The sequence below is a fragment of the Lithobates pipiens genome, unplaced genomic scaffold (assembly GCF_037356315.1).
Source record: "Lithobates pipiens isolate NorthernLeopardFrog02 unplaced genomic scaffold, aLitPip1_a1.2 Scaffold_16, whole genome shotgun sequence".
NCBI lineage: Eukaryota > Metazoa > Chordata > Amphibia > Anura > Ranidae > Lithobates > Lithobates pipiens.
Genome location: NW_027507748.1, coordinates 209,628,994 through 209,648,929, shown reverse-complemented (window position 1 = coordinate 209,648,929; position 19,936 = coordinate 209,628,994). Strand labels below are relative to the sequence as shown.

The 19,936-nt window shown below is 42.7% G+C and overlaps 1 protein-coding gene across 1 annotated transcript in view; it reads left to right on the top strand.

Moving 5' to 3' along the window:
- Window positions 1-1,480: 1,480 nt before the first annotated feature.
- LOC143982335 (cAMP-dependent protein kinase inhibitor beta-like) overlaps window positions 1,481-19,936 on the top strand; it is a 164,531-nt gene continuing 146,075 nt past the window's right edge. The window contains exon 1 of the mRNA XM_077480965.1: window positions 1,481-1,591. The gene's annotated coding sequence lies outside the window, so the exon portion shown is untranslated. The remainder of the gene's footprint in view (window positions 1,592-19,936) is intronic.

Genomic DNA, 19,936 nt, shown 5'->3' with positions numbered 1-19,936 from the left:
TTCAGGTATTTGGATATAGCCAAATAATGAAAGATTTTTTTGAATATTAATTCGGAACAAAATTAACTGCACATGTCTACACACCTGTGCGAGGGCTGCACAGGGTCGCAGATGAGTTCTGTTGACCAGTCATTAAAGTGTACAGGCTTGTTGACCACAGCTAGCCGCTCACAGGTGGCAAAAGAGCAGCTGCTCCCAATTTAACAGTTGTGTAGGTGTGGGTACGTGGCCCCCAAAGCACACTGTCTGTGTTTGGGGAGTGCACCCGCACAGATGTCAGACTGGGAGCCGCAGCTGTGTCCCAATTGATGTGAATAGGACTGCCTGCATGGGAATGCATGGAACACCTGTGCATCTCTGTGCGGGCAAACATGGCCCTGAGTGTACCCTATAGTATATAACACAATCAGTGCAGTGCAACAATAAAATTAACATGTAACAAGTCAAATAGAAACACAGACCCAACATAAGAGATGTTCCTCCACTGTGTGCACAGTGCCTGATGTCAAAACGAGACAGTGATCAAAGGTGAAAGAAGCCCGTCCACCACAGACAGTCCTAACCTCCCACCTCAAATTTTCAACCTGAAACAGGTCACACAGCATGTATCACACACCAGAAGGCATCGATATCCAGCAAATTCCAGGCATTCACTATATATTAGAGCGGGCCGTCTATGTTACTCCAAACCCGCTGACGAAGTCCAGCCCATAGGACATCACACATACGGGGCGAGGACTCACGGCCATCGTATGGCAACCATCTTTCTGGTTGGAAACTTTCAATGTATATAAATAAGTTGCGCTCATATACAGCGTGAGTGATCACAAAAAATTACTAAATAAATTAAATAAAGTGAAATAAAGTGCAAGTGCAACACAAATATAAGTCTATAAGTAAAGACTCTGCACAAAATGAAATGAAAAAAAAACAGATTGAGTCCACACAAAGGATTCCACAGTTTGAGAGGGGGTGATTTCAATGAGCTGATGAACTCCAGGCCACTTCCACCATCACCAAGGAGATGGGGGTACCTTAAATAGAAAAAACCCACTTGATATGTGGAGACTCTTACCAGAACTGATGGACCCCCTAAAGAGCAAGGTCATATACTCCAGCAGACTTAGCCGACTGCAGGGTCTATACGTCCTCTTTGTCACTGGAGCTCTCCAACAGTGGCTGGAAGTCCTCCTCAATATCCAACTTGAAAATGGGAAATCACGTCATTTTTACCAAGTGGCAGTTATAATATCTGTAAGTATTGTGGACCAAGCAATCTGTCAATGTATGAAAGCTTTTGTTATTCTGAAGAAATCCGTGTGTGTTTGTCTGCACAGACAAATACACATGGATTTCTTCAGAATAACAAAAGCTTTCATACATTGACAGATTGCTAGGTCCACAATACTTACAGATATAATAACTTCCACTTGGTGAAAATTACGTGATTTTCCATTTTCAAGTTGGATATTGAGAAGGACTTCCAGCCACTGTCGGAGAGCTCCAGTGACAAGGAGGACCTATAGACCCTGCAGAGGGTTAAGTCTGCTGGGGTATATGACCTTGCTCTTTAGGGGGTCCACCAGTTCCGGTAAGAGTCCCCACATATCAAGTGGGTTTTTTCTATTCAAGATACCCCCATCTCCTTGGTGACAGTGGAAGTGACCTGAAGTTTATCACCTCATTGGAATCACCCCCTCTCACACTGTGGAATACTTTATGTGTGGACTCAATATGTTTTTTTCATTTCTTTTTATGCAGAGCCTTTACTTGTAGACTTATATTTGTGTTGCACTTGCACTTTCTTTCACTTTATTTAATTTATTTAATAATTTTTTTGTGATAACTCACGCTGTGTATGGGCATAACTTATTTATATACATTTTTTGCACTGTGGAGATATCTGATTGTGTTGATTGCTGATTTGTTGCTGCTGTATATGTTTATTGCATGCTCTAGCGCGGTATAACCCCTTATATGGAAACTTTCATTGCCTATACACCTGCACTTGGCTGAAGTGCTTTTTTGTAAGTTTGTTTTTTTATCCTTTTTTTCTGCAAATAAAATCTATGAAACGGAGAGCACTAGACCTCTATTTTCATTTACATATATGCTGTGTGGTGGGATCAATTTGAACATCACTCATTTGCTGGATATCGATGCCCCCTGGTGTGGTATACATGCTATGTGACCTATTTCAGGTCGAAAATTTAAGGACTGTCTGTGGTGAATGGGCTTCATTCACCCTTGATCACTGTCTAGTTCTGACATCAGGCACTGTGAACACAGAGGAGGAACCTCTTGTATGTTGGGACTGTGTTTCTTTTTGAATTGTTACGTGTCAATTTTATTGTTGCGCTGCACTGATTAAGTCATTATTTTCTAGGCTTATTTTGCATTATCCTTGTAGTGTTTAGCTGACAACTATATCATTTGCTCTTTATTTTTGACTGCGCTGAATATTTCTTGTTATTTTGTACATTATAGTATACCTGTGTGACAACGGCCTAAGGGCTCATGCATACAGGTGTTCTGGCCCATGCAGTGTGATGAGCTGTTTGTTAAGGCAACATTCACATGGGTGAATAGTCACGGTGCAAATTACAGTGGCAGCTGATTCCTGCTGCTTTTTTTGCCACCTGTGAGCGGCTAGCCTGTACAATTTAATGACAGGTCCTCGACAGCTGCAACTTAGGGTTGCCATCTGTCTGGGAATTCACCTAGGCAATCTGGGTTTTGAATCATGTGTCTGGGTTTCAGTGTGCCTCAAACCCGGACACATTCAGACCAAACTGTGGCTCCTTCTATGCAGGCTCCCGGGAGAGTCAGTCTATTGCAGAAGGATGGATATGACAGGAAGTGGCGAGTATAGTGTGTAGCGTGTTACTTTCATCCTTTACAATGTGGGCTGCTTTTAACCATAAAGAGCTCAGCAATCTAAGCATATTTTATGGGCACAAGAATGTTTTTGTTTTATTAACCCATGCCCCTTTAAGCTCGTTTCACAGTTAATGCAATTTGGCCACACACACTGCTTGCCATGGTGTGCATAGCACGCTGAATTACTACCTTGGGCACTTTAAGGTGTCCCAGGTCTTTTACAATACTATAGTTTATAGTACAAAAATAATTTGCTGTGTGCCGCTAAAGTGTTTGGCTTGGCAAGAAAAGGTGGCAACCCTACTGCAACTATCTGTGGCTGTTTGAACAGTCAATAATTATCTGTGGTGATCACTGCTGGATGCACACAAGGTGCATGGGAATATATGGCAATGCGTGTCTTGACACAATTCACAGATGTGAATGGGTTCTGAACCTGCTGGGACTGCTGAGATTCCAAGACTCTGTGATGATGGCTTCCAGGGGCAGTCTCAGAACCTTTGTATATCTACACAGGGGATGCTTTTACAGGTAAATGACATGCCTAAGATATGTTAAATACACATTATCTTATGGGAAGATTGTTGTTGAAATAAATGGTCTAGTGAGGGGGTGTCTTTAACCACTTACAGACCGGACCATTTTGCTGGTCAAAGACCAGACCACTTTTTGCGATTCGGCACTGCGTCGCTTTAACTGACAATTGCGCGGTCGTGCGACGTGGCTCCCAAACAAAATTTACTACGTACTTTTTTTTCCCACAAATAGAGCTTTCTTTTGGTGGTATTTGATCACCCCGCGGTTTTTATTTTTTGCGCTATAAAAAAAAATAGAGCGACAATTTTGAAAAAAAACGCATTATTTTTTACTTTTTGTTATAATAAATATCCCCCAAAAATATATAAAAATATAAAAATATAAAAATATATAAAAAAATGTTTTTCCCTCAGTTTAGGCAGATACGTATTCTTCTACATATTTTTGGTAAAAAAAATCACAATAAGCGATTATTGATTGCTTTGCGCAAAAGTTATAGCGTTTACAAAATAGGGATAGTTTTATGGCATTTTTATTAATAATTTTTTATTATTTTTTTTTTTTACTAGTAATGGCGGCGATCAGCGATTTTTATTGTGACTGTGACATTGTGGTGAACACATCGGACATTTTTGACACATTTTTGGGACCATATCACGGCTATATAAATGCAGTAATTCCTGTGTAAATGACACTGGCAGTGAAAGGGTTAACCAGTGGGTGGCAGTGTAGGGGTTAAGTGTTCCTAGGGGTGTGTTACTAACTGTGGGGGGGGGGGGTTGGGCTTTAATTTAGTGAACACTGATCTCTGCTCCAATCACATGGAGCAGAGATCAGCGTCACTAGTTGCTAGGCAGAATGGAGAAATGCTGTTTACAACGGCATTTCTTCATTCGGCTGCTCCGTGAGACGATCGCGGGTATGCCTGCGGCGATCGGACTCACGGGGGTCCCGACCAGCCAGGAGCGCGCCGCCGCCGGCACGCTCCCGATGGCAGGGTGGCAAATTTAAAGGGACGTACAGGTACGCCCATTTGCCTGCCCGTGCCATTCTGCCGACGTACATCAGCGTGCGCTGGTTGGCAAGTGGTTAAGGGCTCATTCACACGAGCTTCTGAAGAGCAATCTGCATCCAGATTGCTCTTTAGAGAGCGCATGACAGACACTGAAGAGGCATTGTATCACCTCTTCACTAACCTGGTTTGGGAGGTGCACAGATTGGCCTGATTCACTTGAATAGGTCGTGTTCAGTGGATGCTACACTTGCCAAAGCAATAGAAGGTATTCTTCCTGCCATGGCCACGAAGCAAGGCATCGCGGCCAATACATGTGTACACCCTGTCCACTGCTTCTGCAGCTAAGGGGGGTAGCGATTGGGGTGGGAGGGTGGTAAAAAGTGTAGCTCAACTGCAGGGTCAAAACAATGCCTGAATCAGACCGAGACAGAAGTACAATTAAATCACACTTGTTTATTAAATAAAAATAAAAAGGTAAATAGAAAAAGTGTAGTCAAAGCATAGCCAGAGACCAGTAACCGGATCGAGTAGTCAGCCAGGCCACAGTTCAATAATCAGATTGGGTTATCAGCCAGGCCAGGAGTCAGGGATCCAAGTAGAGCAACAGCAAGCAGGATAAGGAGCCAGAATGATGTCAGCAAGCCAGTCTTTAAACAGAACAACAGGAGATGGTTTCTTGTGATGTGACCAAGGCGAAGGCAGAGGTGAAGTGAGCTGAACACCTTTAAGTATTCAGGTCAGATGAGCATGATCAGGAACAGCTGGTAACTGTGGTGAGAAATGAGAGCTGGCAATTAGCCGACAGCTGAGCAGCCAGACCAGAGAAGGAAGGCCTAAGTCAGCCCTGACATAGTGTAAATGAGTACTAAGGGGGATATAAGAAAGACACTTACAGCATTCTAATGCCTGCATTTTTTTTTTTTGCTACAAATGTGTCCCTTATTATCTTACTGAACCCATCGACTTTCTGTAACAACAGTCCATTGGTTCTCTTCCTCTCTCAGTGAGCTAACTTGCACACGCATATCATTGCATATTATTAGTAGTTCTTTTCCATAAACAAATTTTGACCCTATATGTGTTATAAGGGTTGGACAACCTAATTTACTTTCATCTTGCTAACCACTCTTCTCAGTGGAAAAATCCAAGAGTTTTTCAAAATCCCTGCAAATGTGAAAGGCTCTCATCTGATCCCACTCAGATACTGTACAGTAGCTGTATCTGTATTCTGAAAATATTCATGTTGTAGTGGGGAATATGGAAAGCTTGACTTTACAAGGCTCCACACCCACCACATTCATTACTAGGGCAATCCCAATTGGGCTTTCATAATTAGAAAATGATAGAAGAGCAGTAGGAACCCCATAAAATGGTCAGGGGCACCAAAACTCCAAGATGGGTGGAACCATACCTAGGATCTGGAGCAAGAAAATCTCAAGAGTGCCTCAAAGCTTATGGGCCCAACCAGAGGACACATACAGTATTACTGGAATCTCATTATAGGTGTAATATCTGTTTAGGTGGACTGACTCTACATTTCATAATGATTTGTTCATAGGCATTAATGACTCCTTTAAAACGAAATTTCACCCTAAGCTTCTCTATTTTTATGTAAGGTTAGGGGAAGGGAGGGATTTGAACTTATATCAGTTTTTTTTTAACTTTCTTTGTGTTACCATTTTGGAGATTTGTGCTCATTTATTTTTTGTTCTGTTGACAGTTATTAACTGACTAGAAGTAAAGGAAGACTCTTTCAATGGTAACAGTGATTTCGGTGACAACCGTCAGAGGCTGGATTTTGATTATCTCTCAATTACTGTTATGCCTACAGGACAGGAAGTGAGGGAAAATCTTGCTTACAGGAACACACAGGGGTTGATTTACAAAACTGAGTGCAAAGTCTTGTGCAGCTCTGCATAGAAACCTATCAGATTCCAGGTTAATTTTTTGTCAAAACATAACCACTTCAGCTCCAGAAGGTTTTACCCTGTTCATGACCAGGCCATTTTTTGCTGTCCGGCATTGCACTAGTTTAATCGACAATTGCGCGGTCATACAATGCTGTACTAAAACTAAATTTATATAATTTCTTTCACGCAACTCAAACTTTCCTGTGGTGGTACTTGATCACTTTTTTTTTTTTCTTTCTATATAAACGAAAAAAGACCGACAACTTTGAGAAAAAACGTGTTTTACTTTCTGCTATAAAACATATCCCATAGAAAGTTTGGAAAAAAATCAAATATCTTAATCAATTTTGGCCAAAATGTATTCTGTTACAAGTAATACCTTGGATTACGTATATAATCTGTTCCAGAAGAATGCTAGTAATCCAAAGCACTGGTATATCAAAGCGAGTTTCCCAATAGGAAATAATGTAAACTCAAATGATTCGTTCCACAACAATTTATTCATAGGTCCTTCAGTTTATAGTCCATATAAAAAGATTAGAGCAATGTAACCATAAAATGTCCATTCACAAATGACAGCCTCCTCAAGGGGATTCGAAGCAAAATGCAGCAGGAGCTACAGTGTATAAAAGAGAACAGAGACGCTTATAAGTGTAGCAATATGTTACTAAATGTTGTACCTTCATTAAATTAAACTTAGTCCAGCAGACAGTCCGCCGGACTTTCCAGCGGAGGTCTGCCAGACTTTCCGAACAAGCGGACTTGCCCACACACGATCACACACGAATGGACTTTTACGGCGGACTAGGTCTGGCGGACAATCCGCCGGACACCCCCCATGTTGAGGGCATGTGGCCTGATATGGTTCAGGAGGGGGGCGCGCTCGCTCGTCCCCACCCCCTTTCCTGACCGGCCGGGCTACGTGCTCGGATAAGGGCCCGGTATGGACTTTGGGGGGACCCCCATGCCATTTTTCGGCATAGGGGTTACCTATAAAACCCATACCAGGCGACGGGGCTCGCAAGGTGTCAAGCTCGCCGGTGAAAGCGGCGATATTGACTTCCTTCTCTAGTCCCGTCGTACCTGAAGTCACGTTCAAAATGAACGGACTTTAGTCCGTGTGTGGGCAAGTCCGTTCATTTGGAAAGTCCGGCGGACTAGCACACAGATTGTCCGCTCGAAAGCCAAGTCCGGCGGACAATTTTGAGTCAAGTCTTCTTTCAAAGTCCGCCGGACTTTTGGGAATAAAAAGTCAGCCGGAGCCCACACACAGTTGAATTGTCCGCCGGACTAAGTCCGCCGGATAGTCCGATCATGTGTACGTGGCATAAGAGGCACCTCTCTTCTCTTTTATACTCAGTTGTGACATGACGCTACTTGTATATCAAGACATTGCTTGTATATCAAGTCAAAATGTATTTAAAGTGAATTTCCACCCAAAAATTTAACTTCTGATTAAAGGGAAGGTGACCCCCTGACATGCCACAGTTGGCATGTAATTTTTTTGGGGGGTAGAGCAGAAACCCTCTGTTTAGAGGGTTCCAGCTCCCACTTCCTCCCGGGGCACTGTGGCACCGGAAGTAAGTTCAACTCTCCCCCCTCCCTCTCCCTCAACCTGTCGCTGAACACAGCTCTGTGCCATGTGCATTCACAGAGCTGTTTTAGGTGAAGATCAAAGTCGATTGTCAGGGATCAATTATTGTCTGGCACCCAGTGATTGGCATGTGCTGTGGCGAATCACAGCACACCCGGGCCAGCGCACACCTGGCTTTTCCTACCCGGAAAAGCTGTATCATGTATTTATATGGAATTCTGTGCAGCTGGCCCGCACTGTAGCAGTTAAGCTACAGCAAGTGGACAAGCTAAAGTTAGAAGCTTATTGGCTACTGTGCACGGCTGCATCAGATTTTTAACTCTCCTGGCTCTAAAGCTACACGAAAAGCATGGGCTGGAGTGCCACTTTAAACTAAACTCTTTGGCAGCCTTGGCAAAGAATACCCACTTTCAATCCACTTCAACTGTTTAAAATAAAAAAATACAAGCCTGGCTGCTACACTTATCCAATCTCAAACACTGTCCCCTGCAATCATCGATCCAGCAATGCTTTTAGGCCACTGACCCAGCATAAAGATGCAGATTAGGAGTCCAGCCTGCCATATCTGCCCTGATCTGTATGCTTTTCTGCATCAATGACAAGAGTAATAAAGTCATTGGATCAGCATGACACTCAGACAACTTCCATTTCCAGAAGAAGGTCAGCAGAGGCACCCCTGTATGTCTCTCTAATTTTCTTAAGCTGGTTACACACTATACAATTTTTATATAATTCTCTTGTACAACTTTCCTTGATGGCGCATACACAGGATCGGAAATTCGGCCAGCAAAAGACAGATGAGAGCTTTTGGTAGGAAAACACTATATATATATATATATATATATATATATATATATATATATATATATATATATTATTTTAAAGCAACACTATATATATATATATATATATATATATATATATATATATATATATATATATATTATTTTAAAGCAGAGGCCCTAGGGAATAAATTGGTGGGTGTTGCAATTTTTTATGTTGCATATGGTATTTGTGCAGCTGTTTTTCAAATGCAATTTTTTGGGAGAATATTCATTTTAATGCAAAAAAAAAAATACATAACCAATTTTTGTGTAAAATATAAAAGATGATGTTAAGCCGAGTAAATAGATGCCAAACATGTTATGCTTTAAAATTGCGCATGCCCATGCAACGGCAACAAATTATGTAAATTTTACTATCCATAGGCAACATTTTGAAAGCCTTTACAGGGTTACCACTTTATATTTACAGAGGAGGTCTAGTGTTAGAATTATTGCTCATGATCTGACGTTCATGGAAAAACCATACATGAGTGCGATGAGAGCTGTTTGCTTGCGTGCGGGAACAACTCACACATTCACCTTTGCATGCTTGCATGGGGGGGGGCAGACACACTTTACATTTTTTTAGTAATTATTCTTTTTTTTTTTTTTTTTTTTAAACTGTTGCTTTAAAAAAAATGTTTTATCCCTTTTATTGCTTTCACAAGGAATGTAAAGATCCTTTGTGACAGCAATAAGCATGTGACAGGCATTCTTTGTGTAGGGCTCTGGAATAAGACACCAAATCCCTTCTCTGCCCTTAAAATGATTCAAAACACCAAGATAGGATTTTTAAAAAAATGGCGCCATTGACATCTGGGTAAACTGGAAGGGTGTCATTGCTTCCGAACCTGGCTTTGTTTGGCTGTTTCAGCCAGCCGGAAAATGCGCGGGGGGAGCCCTAGCAAGCTGTGAAAAAGGTGGCTGGATGGGGAGGATGTCCCCTCCCGCTGCTTGTAATAGCAATCAAGCAGCAAGTTAGCCGCTACGATTGCTATTACAAGAGAGCCTACCACTGCCTCTAATGCTGCGTACACACGAACGGAATGCCCGTCAGAAATAGTCAAAAGGGAGATTTTCATTGTATATTCCGATTGTGTGTATGCCCCTGATCTGACTTTTTACATTGAAAATTCTGACGAACCTAGAAATAGAACATGTTCTAAATATTTCCGACGGAACCAATTCCTATTGGGAAAACCGCTCGTCTGTATGCTTTTCCGACGTACCAAAAACGACACATGGTCTGAAGCAAGTACGAGACGGAAGCTATTGGCTACTGGCTATTGAACTTCCTTTTTCTAGTCCTGTCCTACGTGTTGTACATCACTGCATTCTTGACGGTCAGACTTTGGTGTGATTGTGTGTATGCAAGACAGTTTCAGTGGAATTCCGTTGGAACCGGTTGTGTATACAGGGCATAAAAAACAGTACTGGGATGATGCGTGCGGCTGTAGTCATCATCTTGGTATAACCACCAAAATTACAGGGGCGCCGCTGGTCGTTAAGTGGATATAGTACGATGAGTACTCGTCACCCTAGAACAGTGTAATGCCCTGTACACACGGTAAGACTGCGATCGGACTGTGTTGTCGGAAAGTGTGTGGGCTTCATCTGACTTTTTCCATCGGAATTTCCGACACACAAAGTTTGAGATCTTGTTCTAAAATTTTCCGACAACAAAATCCAATTGTTTAAATTCCAATTGTGTGTAGACAATTCCAACGCACAAAGTGACACGCATGCTCAGAGAAAAAAGGACGAGACTAAGCTATTGGCTACTGGCCTCTTTTTAGTCCCGTCGTACGTGTTCTACGTCACCTTGTTCTGAACGATCGGATTTTCCGACAACTTTGTGCGACCGTGTGTATGCAAGACAAGTTTGGGCCAAAATCAGTTGGAAAAAATCAGTCGGAATGTCCGACCGTGTGTACAGGGCATTACAAGAAAAAGCACCAGATGAAAATAAAAGATAAAAAACTTGAAAAAAGAAAAAATGCAACCAACACATCTGAATGGTAAGCTGCAACATACAACATTTTTGTTCTTAGGTTTAGAGCTGCTTTAAAACGGTAGTAATCTGCTGGAAAAAAACAAAACAAAAGAACATACAAGACAATAACTAGCACATTATGAAATACTTACCTTAGAACAAAGCCCCCTCACAGCGGCGCTCGGTCACCACTGAGGGGGCCATGGGCGTCCGCAGAACTTTTTTCAGGGGGTGGCATAATTTTTGAGTCACCCACGTGCTGCCCCTTTTCGACAATGTCATTATCACATTGTCATGGACAGAGCCTGCAGACGTAGTACAGTCCCTAGGATAAGTAATGGATAATGGCCAACAGTTCCTCTTACCAGACCCAGCGAAACTACAGCAGTGACTCCTCCGGCTGGACGATCGCTCACTCTGGGTTCCCTGGGGGCGACTCTGGTCAGTAGTGTAGCATGTCTGTACCCTGGCAGTATCTCAGTCTTTCTCTCTCTTGTGGCACTGAGCTGCGTGGCCCTCTGGTGGCGCTGGGTAGCGTGGCTTTCTCTGTCTGGCACTGGGTAGTGTGGCTCTCTCTCTGGTAGCACTGGGTAGCGTGGTTCTCTCTCTGGTAGCACTGGGTAGCGTGGCTCTCTCCCTCTGGTGGCGCTGGGTAGTGTGGCTCTTTCTGGCATTGGATAGCGTGGCTCTCTCTCTGGTAGCACTGGGTAGCGTGGCTCTGTCTGGCCCTGAGTGGCGTGGCTCTCTCTGGCATTGAGTAGCGTGGCTCTCTCTCTGGTAGCACTGGGTAGCGTGGCTCTGTCTGGCCCTGAGTGGCGTGGCTCTCTCTGGCATTGAGTAGCGTGGCTCTCTCTCTGGTAGCACTGAGTAGCGTGGCTCTCTCTCTGGTAGCACTGGGTAGTGTGGCTCTGTCTGGCCCTGAGTGGCGTGGCTCTCTCTGGCATTAAGTAGCATGGCTCTGTCTCTGGTGGCGCTGGGTAGTGTGGCTCTGTCTGGCCCTGAGTGGCATTGCTCTCTCTGGCATTGAGTAGCGTGGATCTCTCTCTGGTGGCACTGGGTAGCGTGGCTCTGTCTGGCCCTGAGTGGCGTGGCTCTCTCTGTCATTGAGTAGCGTGGCTCTCTCTCTGGTGGCGCTGGGTAGTGTGGCTCTGTCTGGCCCTGAGTGGCGTGGCTCTCTCTGGCATCGAGTAGCGTGGATCTCTCTCTGGTGGCACTGGGTAGCATGGCTCTCTGTCTGGCACTGGGTAGCGTGTCTCTCTCTCTGCTCTCCTCTCCTAGTCTCCTTTGATTAGCCCTCAGTTGTGGCCAATGGGGAAGGAACAGAGCAGGCAGGAAGCTGGGCGGGGAACCTGGTGAGAGCCACCGTCTCTTCTCCCTAACCGGAGAAAGGGGCGGTGAGCGGGGGGGAAAACGCTGACAACCCGCAGCTCGCCTTTCTCCTTTTCTGCTGGACTGAGCAGGGATAAGAGTCCACAGTCACATTACACTGATGATGGGGGGCTTGTCAGCTCCTTGATGGTGTCACCCCGCTTGCTGCCTGCACCCCCATAACTACGCCACTGTGCTGAATGTGCTGGTCTGATCCCTGATTCCGGGGGGGGGGGCACTTGACCCCCCTTGCCCCTACCTGCGGACGCCCATGGAGGGGGCTGATATGTTCCCTCTGTATTTCTTCAGGGATCGTGGGCTCTGGCATTGTGAGTGGGTGGAGCTGCGATGACGTCACTCCCGTGCATGCAAGCGGGAGCCCTCTGTTCCAGCAAGGAGCTCTGTAGTTCCGGCACGATACGCTACACCTTTAGAGCGCATGCAGCGCTGACATGGGAAAATGATATTCATGTGACCTACAAGTAAGCCTTACTATAGGCTTACCTGTAGGTAAAAATCACCAAGCGGGCAATACAACTGATTTAATTAGCAGTTATGAAAGAGAAATATTTTCTATTTCATTTTCCTGTTCTACAAATCCTGTTATACTTATGGTATCTATTATCATTCGGCTCATGTGTTACTGTCTTTGTTGGTGCTTCTACCAGTTTTGAAGAAAACATGTTTGAAACCAATCAATACAGTATGGGAGAAAAAACTGCCAATATAATTGCTTGCTGTGGGCACTAAAAACAGTTTATGCTTCAGATGCTGTCAAGCAGGGTAGCATTCTATATTGCAATTTTTATTCCACTTATTTGCTTGTTGTATTGTTCTACATCAGTGGTAAGGAAAATAAAATAAAATAAAAAACAAATTTTTGCTTGCACCCGATTGGATGACAGAAATCAGCAAAGCTTTCCCTCATTTCAGGACTTCCCCTCAGGTGTAGAGCAACTGCACTTGCAATGCAATTTCAGTGCATAGTATATTTTCCTTTAGTAAATCAACCTCTATGTGTCCATGCACATTAGGAGGTTTGGTGGCGTATTTTAACCGCTTCAGGGCCAGAAGATTTTACCCCCTTCCCGACCAGAGCACTCTTTACAATTTGGCACTGCGCCACTTTAACTGGCAAATCCACGACCATACAATACTGTACCCACACAAAATTTGCGTCCTTTTTTTTCGACAAATAGAGCTTTCTTTTGGTGGTATTTGATCACCTCTGCGGTTTTTATTTTTTGCGCTATAAACAAAAATCTGGCGGCTATTAAAGCGGTGTTCCAGCCGCTAAAAAAAATTTCTTAGAAAGTCAGCAGCTACAAACACTGCAGTTGCTGACTTTTAATAAGGACACTTACCTGTCCAGGGAGCCCACAATGTCATTCCCCGAAGCCGATCCGTCCATCGACTCAGGTGCAGGCGCTGCCATTGTAACTAAGGGAAACCGGCAGTGGAGCCTGCAGGCTTCACCACCGGTTTCCTACTGCACATGTGCGAGTGGCGCAGCACTTTCTGAATGGTCTGTCGTCTTCTGGGACACACACATGTCCCAGAACGCAGTGGGGTGAAGGAGGGAATGACACCGTCGGCCGAGGCTGAGGGATGAAGAAAGTACACTCAGTACTTCACATAAGGTAAGTTAAAAAAAAAAAAAAGGTTAAATAATTATCCAAAAACGAGTGGTGGAGGGGTGGTCATTCCTTTAAGAACAACTTGTAAAATAGGGTAGAACTCCACTTTAAAGGGAACAACATATCCATACATTGTTTTGTACAGCCGTGCCATTCTGCCAACGTATATTGGCGTGAGCTAGTTGGCAAGCGGTTAAGCTCAGTGTTTAGAGGAAGAAAAAAAACATTTTTGGTTTGCATTTTATAGAGGTGGTTTCTGCCAGAAAAAAAACACTAAACGCTCCTAATTACTTGTACAAAAATGCTCTATGTAAGCATTTTTTTTCCTGCCAAAAGAACTGCCATTTTTTAACAACTTTTGTTCGCCCGCCATCTTTATACGTTGGTACTTTGATGTAGAATACCGGGGTTATGCCTTAACCCCAGTATATTATTAAATGGCGGAAGGTCCTCTTTCTGATAAAAGTGATCTCTGAGGTGGGTTCGCAGCAAGATCACTTTTATTGGTTGTGGGAGAGGGCCCCCCCCCCGTCGCCCTCTGGTCATCTCTGCCGCTTACCGGAGTTATCGGTAGCATCGGAGCCGATCGGGTCCTCTCCCCTCTGAGACATGGAGCTGAGTAAAGGAAAGATGGCGCCCGCTCGGCTCCATAACATTGAATGACAGAAGCAACGTCACTTCTGCCCAATGGTCTTTAAGAGGAAATTTTTAATTACATTTTTTATTTTTGAAGACATTTATTTATTCATTTATTGCATTTAAGTGTAAATGTGAGATCTGAGGTCTTTTTGACCCCAGATCGCACATTTAAGAGGTCCTGTCATGCTTTTTTCTATTACAAGGGATGTTTACAAGTCATCCAAAACATTTTTTTTAAAAGAACAGTGCAAAAAAAAAAAAAAGTTAAATAAATAAGAAAAAAATGTAAAGCATCCCGTCCCGCCAAGCTCGCATGCAGAATGCGAATACATAGCTAAGTCGCGCTCGAATATGAAAACAGTGTTCAAACCACACATGTGAGGTATTGCCACGATCGGTAGAGTGAGAGCAATACCTCTAGCAAAAGACCTTCATATGTTTGGATATTCATTGAACTATTTTTCATATACATTTATTGCAAATATTTTTGTGTTTATATATTGTGCTTACTGCTTTGAGAGTTGCGCTACATCATATGTACGGTAAGAGATCAAATACAGTGAATGCAGTGTCCTGGGTTTAGTAGCACTTTAATCTGCGGCACAACAACACAGTGATCTTACTCCACACGTGAGAGTTTTCTTTTTAGCTTAACTTTTGGGATTAACCATTTGACCTCCCGAAGGTTTACCCCCCTTCCTGACCAGACCTTTTTTTGCGATATAGCACTGCATTACTTTAACTGACAATTGGGAAGGGGTTAACATTAGGGGCGTTAAAAGGGTTAAATGTGTAGGCTGTGTTTTTCTAAACTGTGGGAGGTGCTTTTACTAGGGGAAGGAATGAATCCTTTACAGAGACACAGGATCCATGCCTTCCCTACTGTCAGAACAGCGATCTGCCTTGTTTACATAGTGGACTGTCTGCTCGGTCATCGGTGGGTACTAACAGACATTGAGTCCATGGTATCCACCACTGGGCTCCCAATGTGTGTGATCACAACAGTAGCTACCCACCGCCGTGTATGCGCACCCCCAACCAGGAAGCGCCGTATCATGTATAGTACAACTGCTATGGGGTGGACCTGAAGTAGTAAGACAAAAATACCCCTACAGTTACCCCCACACTGCATGGGTTAAATGCTTGTTATGTGTGCGTTATAGGAAAAGGCTGTAGTACTTACCTTATTCCTGTCTTCTCCAGCCTTTGGCACTCATCTCTTCTCTCTGATTCTCCGGTTTGTGGCAGGATTCTCAGTTAGAGCAGCACTTTACAACATGGAGGTAGACAGTACATTTACAATACAATTCAATACAGGAGGAATCAGGGGGCCCTGCTCATTAAAGTTCACAATCTAATATTTATTTACCAACTAAAAGTTTTACACTGCTCAAAATCTTTTAGTCAACCTTTAAATAATTGAATCTGTCATTTTGAAATCCCCTTAAAAAGGAAAAGAAGTAATAATAATAAAAGTACTTGGGGGGTTTCAACCAATCATTTATGGTATATGAATGTTTATAGGTCCACGTAACTGGAGGCTTAGCAGGGTTGTGACTTTTGCCTAGATACACTTGGTTCTAAAAGGTGTCTGTCTGTCACACTTTTGAAAGTTTTTTGTTATGTTACTGCTGCAGTCACTTCTCATGTGTTCTTTGCGTTTGCTGTGGGTTGTGATAAAAGACACTCCCAAGCAGTGTTAATTTTAGTCTTAGTACTAAAATGTCACTTTAGTTTTAGTCCCATTTTAGTCTTCTGCAATTGTTTTAGTTTTAGTCGTATTTAGTCGACTAAATCTCCAGTACATTTTAGTCTACTAAAATGTCCTACGTTTTAGTCGACTAAAATCTCCAGTACATTTCAATAATTGTAATTTAGTTGTAGTCATAGTCTTTTGACTAAAATGGCATTTTAGTTTTAGTCTCATTTTAGTCTTTTGACTTAAATGGCTTTTAGTTTTAGTCGTATTTTAGTCATCTCAATTGTTTTTGTTTTAGTCGTATTTTAGTCGGCTAAAATAGTATTCATTTAGTAGACTAAAATGTTTTAGTCATTTTAGTCAAGTAAATTAAGACTGCTCCCAAGATATTCTTCAGAAAGTTGCTATTCATATTGCAACTGAAATAATTGATATAATTGTTCAAGTATCCTGGAACACCGTATTTGTAAAAAAAGTTTATGGTTTTATAGACCATGACATCTTGGTGTACTATACAGGAATACAATATACTAAATGGCTCTTGGAGAGAAGTGTCATACTGTTTTTTCCTTTGGGTGTGTTAAAGAACGGAGTATAGCAACAGCACAGGCCCATTCACCTGACCTGTGTGAGTTATTGGCAAACCAGTCGGACCAGTTCCAACATAGTCAAAAGCTTATTGTAGTTAATAACCAGAGATGGAATGTCTTTATCGAATCTACCAACATACAAAGCGTAAAGTCATATGACGTGTATGTCATATGATGGAAAGTATGGTTTCAGTGCTTTAAGGAAGCATAAGTCAGGTATTAGTCATTGTATCACGATAACTAAGAAATGTTGCTAATGGTCAGATTGTTCAAGATAGAGGTTACATTTTTTAAGAATAGAGGTTGATATGTTTATTGTGAATTCACATACTTACTTTAAGATAACCCCTAAAGTGTATATAAATTGAATCACTAAAATTTCATATGCTTTGCCACCTTGTCCCTGTCACCCAATTGTTCTCCTACATTGTCACTTTGTCACATGCTCTATTTATAGACACTACAACCTGTGTGTTGACATACATTGCACAGACATGGTTCACTGTTGTCACCATTAGGAAAACTACGCTGAGAAATGCCATACGACCATCACTGAAGTGCATGTAATCAGTGATCTAACAAAGGATGAAAAAGGGCGAATGTAAAATTTTATTTAAAGTGAATGTAAACCCTCACACATACCCAGTGAAGTGAATAGCCTCCGATTATACACAGAGATGAAACAAATCATCCTACATAAGATTTTCTTGTATATCTGCTGTATTCCAGTATTTGGCGCCATCTAGCGGCCAAAAACAGGAAATGGACTTGGATGATTTTTCCTTTTCTAGTGCACTGAACAAGGGACAGGAAGTGACTGTTGTTTACTTTTCATGTTTGACCTACCTACCCAGAATGCCAGGTGACCTACCCATGATCACTCTGTACTGAACTGCATGCTGGGTAGGCTATAAAAAGTCCAGCACAGCCATTTCCTTATTCTTCTGGACGCATGGCCTGCCTGTGAGGACCTGTGAGGAGATCTCCAGAGAACTGTGGCCTGCGGAGCAACAATCTAAAGCCAGAGGAGGACTTCACACCACAGCGTGCTGGCATAGCAGTGTGGTCGAATTGGGAAGGATCCTGAGGCACCCTGACGGAGGTAACTGAGAGCTCCTGGTGACCTTGTGAAGCAGAACAGTGTGACAGTGTGGCCGCAGCAAATGGACTGAGACCAGCAGAGTTGAGCTGACTTATTATTCAGAACCAGTTTGGTGAGAGGGCTATTGCCCACAGTTTCCTAAACGCACTTTCATACACCTAGTACTTTAACATAGTGTTGCTGGGATCGGTAGTCCCACAGATGAGAATCTGATAGACAGACTGAGTTAAGCGGGCCTCAAGCCTATTCATCACAATACTATTAGTACTGTGTTATTCCAAAGCAATTACAGGTGTATCACACTACAGGAACAGTTCTGATATTCATCTCACGTTAACTCTTGTTGTTCCACTGTTGGATTACAAATTGTCACAATACAAATAGCTAGTAGAAGAAAGAAGATCAAAGACTGCATCTTGTATTGCAAGGCCTTGCATCTCATTAAAGTAGGGGGAGCTCCCTAGGGATTGTGTTGCAATTCACTATTAACCTTGGATTTCTGTAGCAACCAGAGTGTTCTGGGAGTGGTAAGGTGCCCAGAATAAGGTGTAGTCCCTCTGAGCACTAGTCCCAATTGGAGCCACATTCTAAGGGGTCATTTAAGACACCTATACGGGTACGATCTGTTGTGTATACCTACTGTACTGTTACATTATGTTTATGTGACAGTGCAAATGTTGTAATTACTATTTTACACTAACCTCAGTAAAGAGACCTTTCTGGTTAGGTACTATTGGTGTGGAGTGTTGTTTTTTTCCAGCAGGTGGAGCCATCAGATACCCAGGTAATAACAAAGGTATACTGTTATTATATTGCATATTGTGGAGTTATCCTTCACTATTAGTTCCACACTAACATTGCACCACAGCTGTGTCAAGGGGACTGAGCCAAGTCAGTGGGGGTTCACTAGCAGAGTACAGGCCCAAACAAATTCAGCAGCTCCTTCAGGGGTCAGTGCTACAGAGCTTTGGAGAGAGACAAGTAAACATTACAGATACAGTGGATATAAAAAGTCTACCTACCTGTCAGATTTCTGCGAATTAAAAAAAAATGAGACAAAGCTAAATAATTTCAGAACTTTTTACACCTTTAATGTGACCTATAAACTGTACAACTCGATTTAAAAAGAAACTGAAATCTTTTAGAGGGGGAAGTAAAAATAAAAAAATTAAATAATGTGGTTGCATATGTGTGCACACCCTCTTATAACTGGGGATGTAGCTGTGTTCAGAATTAAGCAATCGCATTCAAACTCATGTTAAATAGCAGTCAGTACTCACCTGCCATCATTTAGCACACCTCTGATCAACCCCAAATAAAGTTCAGCTGTTCTAGTAGGTCCTTACTGACATTTTCTTAGTCGCATTCTACAGCAAAGCCATGGTCCGCAGAGAGCTTCCAAAGCATCAGAGGGATCTCATTGCATCATTGTAAAGGTATCAGTCAGGAGAAGGGTACTGTGTTAGAAATACCATGGAACACAGTAAAGACAGTCATCATCAAGTGGAGAAACTATGGCACAACACTGATATTACCAAAAACTGGATGTGCCTCCAAAATTTATGAAAAGATGAGAAGAAAACTGGTCAGGGAGGCTGCCAAGAGGCCTGCAGCAACATTAAGGGAGCTGCAGGTATATCTGGCAAGTAGTGGCTGTGTGGTACATGCGACACCAATCTCCTATATTCTTCATATATCTGGGCTATGTGGCAGAGTGGCAAGACGAAAGCCTTTTCTTACCAAGAAAAACATCCAAGCCCTGTTAAGTTTAGCAAAAACACATCTGACATCTCCCAAAAGCATGTAGGAAAATGTGTTATGGTCTGAAGGAACCAAGGTTGAACTTTTTGGCCATAATTCCAAAACATATGTTTGGCACAAAAACAACACTGCATAACATAAAAAGAACACAATACCAACAGTGAAGCATGGTGGTGGCAGTATTATGCTTTGGGGCTGTTTTTCTTCAGCTGTAACAGGGGCCGTAGTCAAGGTAGAGGGAATTATGAACAGTTTCAAATTCCAGTCAATATTGGCACAAAATCTTCAGGCTTCTGTTAGAAAAGGAACTTCATCTTTCAGAATGACGACCCAAAGCATACATCCAAATCAACAAAGGAATGGCTTCACCAGAAGAAGATTCAAATT